The following is a 5,845-nucleotide window of genomic DNA, read 5'->3' as shown; positions in this document are numbered from 1 at the left end:
AGAAAACAATCAATGGTGTTGAGTGACTTGTGAAGTGTGTCGGCAAATAATCTACTCCAAAGTCAGCCATTTTCATAAAAGGTTATTGCTTGCAAAGGCATCAGGTCAATTGATGCAGCTCTGTCGAGGGTTCATATTAAACCAATGACTGCGGGAATTTCTGAAATTGCAGGTCCTGAACTAGATTATCTACTTTGGACATGCACCCATTAGCAGTTCTTAAGACCACCTCTTCACCGTTGGCGGCACTGGAAAACTTTAAATTAGACAGTTTGTCTGTCACCTCTTGGACACTCTGTAAATTAAACATTGTCCCCGGTAAAAATTTTACTTTTCCACCACCTTACAAGTACTATTTAGTTCAAGTAAATACATGGAAACTCCAAAGAGCATCTCAACATGTTGAAACTACCTAATACTCCTCTAGACAGATTATTTAATGATCTTTGGATGGCATCCAGATTATGTCAACAACTTGGTCTTGTGATTTAACATCCTACTGGTCAAGATTTTTTTATTTGTGCCATTGGCACCCTCTATTAACCCATTGCTCTCTGCATATACAAGATGAGAGTAATGGAGAGATATTTCCAGAATGGGCAGAGTATCCGGAACTCCTTTGTGGTGAATGCAGGACCACTGTCCCAATTAAACGTTTGAACTGCATCCATGGCTAGTGGGCACTGCAAGTCTTTTATAAGCATCAGCATTTCTCTGCAGGCAAACCCCTAGATATAGGGAACATAAATCAATCACAACCAATATAAAAGTATACCTATTAGTTGATATGTTAGACCCGAGATGATCAAGATAAATTATACCCTATGGGTGATTGGAGATAATATGGAGAGTCATGGAAAAGGTATTGAAAAGGTAGAATAGTTAATTTGATGGTATATTTTACATTGCTTCACGTCGTTTTTATCTTAATTTGGTATGTACAGTCACTAGTATCTATGCAGGAGCACTGCTACATTAAAACTTATATCAGAATGGCAGACACTAACCCCTCATGACCTGTTTTAGTTAGATCTAGCCTGATCTGCTCATTTGGTATTATTCTATGATCTATACCAGGCAAGGATGCCGTTGGAGTATTATCTGAACTGAAAGTGTAGGAGTATTTGCAAGGAAAGTCATCTGGTGGCTTTTCACCTTTAGCTTTTGCCGGTATTGCTGCAAAAATGTCAGTGTCAATCCTTGGCTGAGCTGCTACAGAGCTGCTACTTTAAAAATATGAACCGCTACCGTTATGACTAAGTTCGTTGCAATGTTTCCTTTAATGTAAATCCCATTACATTTATGAGCCATTGTATTTTGGATTTGGACCAAAGGAAATTTGTATAGTAAGAACTTACCCATGAGCTGTCGGTAGTAAATATGCTAAATCTACATTGTAACCTTACAAACAGAAGGATGAGCCCACACATTTTAGTGTTCAAACTGTTGGATTAGACAATGCATGAATATCTGTGACTTGTGCTTTACAATTACTTAAGGTTTTAAGTAAATGTGTGTGTGTAAAACAGCTTGATATAACCATCTTTGCAAACTCCCTGCACTACAGTCGAGCCGCAAAGTATTTTTGTTTAGTACCAACCAATAAATTATGCTTTGATAGTTCTCAATGGGAAAGATGTTAGGAATCTGTGGTATTTTTTCAGTATATTGGAGGGACAAATCATATTTTACATCAACTGCAGTTAAAAACGTGATCCACTTCACTCAATGCAGGTGTAAAGTGCGAGCGGAGGGACGCTTGCTTTTGTCGTGGCATCTAGCATATGAAACAACGAAATTAGATTTGGGGGAGTTTTCTCTGCACGAAAGGATATTCTTTTAACACGCATGTCTACACCACATCAAGAATTCTGTATGTGGAAGCGAACTGTGCCTCAACTGTGGAGTACAAATGTGATTTGGAAGCAGTAGGATCTATTTGCCCCTGATTGTAGACTATACAAGTGTAAGTTGCTAGCAACAATTCTAATAACTGAGTTTGTTTTTTTATCTCTAGTCTGTAAATATTTTTCTGTAACATGTCTGCTCAGGGTCCAAGCAGGAGATCAGTGTGTGTTCAGTCCATTGTTTTCCTGAAAACAAAGGAGAAATCAAAGCATATAAGCACTCAACTCTCTTGGTAGAGTGTGGCAAGTAAATCCTTCCAAAGGTAAGAAATGTTATCAGGGCGTGTAACTTTTTTACCATATGTAGAGGTTTCAAGGTAGCACATTACTGCAGGACATCTGTTGCAAGATCCTAGCCCTCATTGGACAATTCATACATGAGGAAATCTCATGCAAGTAAGAACTTTATATTTTTTAAAGATCATTTTCTAACCGTGCATGGTCAATATTGTCATAATCCGTTTCACCCTAGTCAGGTGTGTGTTTAAATCATCAGTGGTGTGTATGCTCTCAATATAAGCTAGCACTTTGAGACCAAGTTGTAGAATTTCCATTACTTATGAAGATAATAAACCAGAACTATTCCTTTATCCCATCAGCAAATATTTACAGTGAGATATGAACGCTATTAAAAGAGCAAACAGTTACATGCTCACATTCAGGTGCTATGTTTTGACTGAAAAATCCATTGGTCCAAACTGAGTTGGCATGGTGTGTAAAATAGCGATAGACTGGAAACCTGGAACCAAGTAATTGGCTGAGATTAATTCAAGGCTGAGATTAATTCCATGACCATGCGTGGGTCCCGTGCACACTGTGCCACTAGAACAGGCTATACCATAATAAAGGCAAAATCGGTCCTAAGTTTCTTGTGTTTTAGCTCAGGGAGGACCTTCTCTGGTAGTTCGGGTTGGACTGTTCACATTGCAGCATGGTTAAGACTGATTTGCATATGGCTGGGTCTAAACTCAGCTGCTATGGTGTGTACATAGCAAGGGGTCAAGATGCATCCCTGAGTAATTATCAGTGACTGAGATGAATTCAAGCATTCCATCCATCACATTTTGTATACTTCAGTGTTACCCCCGTTGTTGATGAGTTGTTTACATTTTTTCTGCACCAGATTTGTCTCCAGTCCAGTGCTATAAGCGTTTTGTACAGAATATGTTTATGTGTATGAGTTTAAATTACTATAATCTGAAACTATTCTATAAGGCTCATCCAGTTATAAAACCAGGAAAAAGGAGTGGTTATTTTTTAACTACAATGTGCTGTATTGAAATGCTGTCATTTTGCAATTAATCTAAAATAGTTTTTATGTTGCACTTTACTTCAGTCTTCATAAAATATTAAGCCAATATTTGGGGCTCACTCTTTAAAGGAATGACATATGGACAGGGGCGGCCGCTCCATTAGGGCGAAGGAGCGCTACCCACCTGCCACCAGCAGAAAATAAAATGATAATAAAACTGGTTTTAAACCAATTTTATTATCATTTTATTTTAATCCCCTGGACCCACTCAGACGAGTCTTTTGGGCAGGTCCAGGGGATGACACTGCTGGTGGGAGAGTGGTGGGCACTCCCTTCACTGTGCATAAAGTGATTGGCCAGCCGTCTCAGGCCGGCCAAACCCCTCATGCGTAGTGAAGCTCTCTCCAATCCCAGTTGTATTGCAGGGGCTGGAGAGCGCAGTTACAGGGAGCGAATGTTGCCAGCGCTCTGGTCAATCCAGAACCTGCTCTCATGCAAGAGCAGCTTCAGGATTGGCTGCAGGTCATGCTGGGTGCCTGTGCCCAGGACCAGAAGAAGATAGGGAATCTCGGGAGTTGGCCACGGCCGCAAGGTAAGTGTCTTTTCGTGTTTTGTTTTGCGCTCCCAAGCCCTCCCTACCTCCCTCATCTGGCCGAGCCCGCCTCCCCATTTTGGCAGGGGATGGGTCGATACTGCATATGGAGTAGAATCCTTAGCCCACCTGCTCGGTTTCTGTGTAAGGCTGGAGCCTGTTTCAGAGTCAACTTCCTTGCATATATTTCCCTGCTATCTTGAGTCTGGTGAATTATCGTCACTTCTGCTGCACTGCCTAGAAGTGCAGTTGCCCAAGTCCCATTCTGTAGAAGGTCCTGCATTTTGGACAACTTTTTATTTAGCTAGTCCCACTGCTTTCTTCTTTTTATAATGGGTGTTGGAGTTGGAGCCTTTCTCTTTCTTTTGAACACTAACCTAGACTTCACTTCCCAATTCATCTTTCTGATTTTTATGTTATTTTTTGCGATAGGCAGTCTGTCCACTTCTCTCTGTCTTTTTATAGAGAGTCCTGAAAAAGAGAACAGCTATCAGAATACTGATTCAGATCTGTATTTTTAATCTTATCACCGCCCCTCAAATTGAACCACCCCTGCTGGACTTCTGAGTTTGCGGAGTTCCAGTCTGTTTTTTCTGCTTCACCCTTAGTTTATTTGTAGTTTCAGAAGTACTTTTTCTTAACCTGAACCCTCAAAGTAGTCTTTATTTTGAGGTGTGAATTGACAGTTTGTGACCACAGGGTGTGCAGCCCACAGATGTATATGGTTCTAGAATTGTTTTTGGTAACTCCTATTCCCGCTTTTGCAGCAAGTCTCAGGAGTATGGCCAAAGCTGCTGTGAGTCTCTTGAGTATGGCCAAACCTGCTGCTTCTGCTCAAATGTTTCTCAGAATAATTAAGGAAACTGTTTCAAAATACCCCATTAATTTCATTCCTAGATCCACAGATGGTGCAGCTCAATTCTCATTTTTTACTTGTTATATTACAACTGGAAGAATTGTTAATGAGAGTGTACTATGTGTATTAATGTAAATACAAGCATATATACTTCCCCAGGCATTGCACTATTCCACAGATGTCAGCATCCCGAGGGAATGACACATAGTCAGGATTCTATTCTGGTCTAATGCTGTGGTGTGAGGATATAAAGCTTACAACTGGTGAGTCTTGCAAGCCATCTAGAAGGCAATTTCTTTTAGTTTCACCTGCAGTTTTCCAATGATAACATTTATGGTCTGCAAGCTGATTGCCTGCACACAAACCTGCCCCTATGGTGCAGGTCCTAAGGGTACTGCTTTGCCTACTAGATTCTGTAGTACATGCTGTTTGAGTCATCTTGAAAGATATACTATTTGATTTAATAATTTTCCAACTTCCCTGACCTTTATTGCTTGGAAAAGTTATGTTTCTGGCAGTGGTGGCTGGTGAAGTCTAGAAGTAGTGGGCGTAAAAAGCATTGTTCACCCCTTTCACCTAATAAACAAGCGAAGCAACAACAGTGTGTAAGCACTATTGCCAGGCAGCTACAGAGAGAATTAAACACAAATGCGCTGTGACACACATGCTCTGACACAAACACGCAAGCTCTGACACATTTGCTCTGACACACACACCCACGCTCTGACACACACACTATAACACACATGCTCTGACACAAACACACACACTCTGACACATTTGCTCTGACACAGACGCCCACGCTCTGACACACACACAATGACACACATGCTCTGACACAAACACACACGCTCTGACATATTTGCTCTGACACACACGCCCACGCTCTGACACACACACTATGACACACATGCTCTGACACAAAGACAGACACACACACGCCCACGCTCTGACAGAAGGCTAAATACACACTCTGAAACAAGGATACACCCATATGTGCTTTGACACAAGGACGGACACACAAACACATACACAGATGAGCCCTGACAGTACCTTTCTGCCTCCAGTCTTGTACTGTGATCTTATTGACCTGCTGGAAAATAAGCAGCATCACGGCACGAAAGGCAGCAATACGAGCTCAAGAGCAAATATGCCCAGAGGTGCAGATGATGGTTTCAGACCTTTCCCGTCATATGCCGGCCGTGACTGCGTGTTAGGTTTTAAAGTTAATACAAAGA

Source organism: Lissotriton vulgaris, unplaced genomic scaffold (assembly GCF_964263255.1).
Source record: "Lissotriton vulgaris unplaced genomic scaffold, aLisVul1.2 SCAFFOLD_327, whole genome shotgun sequence".
Taxonomy (NCBI): Eukaryota; Metazoa; Chordata; class Amphibia; order Caudata; family Salamandridae; genus Lissotriton; species Lissotriton vulgaris.
The sequence above is the reverse complement of the archived record's forward strand: the minus strand, read 5'-3'. Positions refer to the sequence as shown.